We start from the raw sequence: 357 nt of genomic DNA on the forward strand, positions 1-357 counted from the left end.
ATGTAAACATAATTTGAATAAGTATATAAAATAAAATAAAAGTAAAATATAAAGTAGAATATTAGGCGAAAAAGGTGCAGATTATATGGGGTAGGGGAAGGGGTTGTGCAATAAATACAGACTTACATAAAAGGGTTGTGCGTAACGAAGAGAAGTTAAATATCTTTCCGTTCAAATATCAGTCCATTCAATCGCGTTAAATTCTATTGCCGCGTTAGATTCTATTATCGCTTAACTTTTTTATTACGCTGAGACAGATTCATCGTATCTAAATAGATAGGAGAGAGAGAGAGAGAGAGAGAGAGAGAGAGAGAGAGAGAGAGAGAGAGAGAAAAAAATATTATGAAAGAAAAAATG

This window comes from Atta colombica, unplaced genomic scaffold (assembly GCF_001594045.1).
Source record: "Atta colombica isolate Treedump-2 unplaced genomic scaffold, Acol1.0 scaffold120, whole genome shotgun sequence".
Lineage (NCBI taxonomy): Eukaryota > Metazoa > Arthropoda > Insecta > Hymenoptera > Formicidae > Atta > Atta colombica.